Genomic DNA, 269 nt, shown 5'->3' with positions numbered 1-269 from the left:
CGCCAAGTTGCCCAGGCGGGTCTCGAACCCGCGGTCTCAGGCAATCCACTCACCTCAGCCCCCCAAAGGCGCGGTATTACAGGCTGAACCACGAGCTGGCTACTACTTATCTTTGACTTTAACAAACTCCTTTCCTCTCTCTCCTCCCCTCTTCTCTCCTCCTCTCCCCTCCCTGCCCCTCCCCTCCCCTATTTCTTCCCTTTTCCTCTCTTTTCCCCTTCCCCCTCCTCTCATCTCCTTTCCTCTCCTCCCTATCCCCTTCCCTCCCC

Source organism: Carlito syrichta, unplaced genomic scaffold (assembly GCF_000164805.1).
Source record: "Carlito syrichta isolate Samal-C Ts95f unplaced genomic scaffold, Tarsius_syrichta-2.0.1 Scaffold308645, whole genome shotgun sequence".
NCBI lineage: Eukaryota > Metazoa > Chordata > Mammalia > Primates > Tarsiidae > Carlito > Carlito syrichta.
This window is presented reverse-complemented; position numbering follows the sequence as displayed.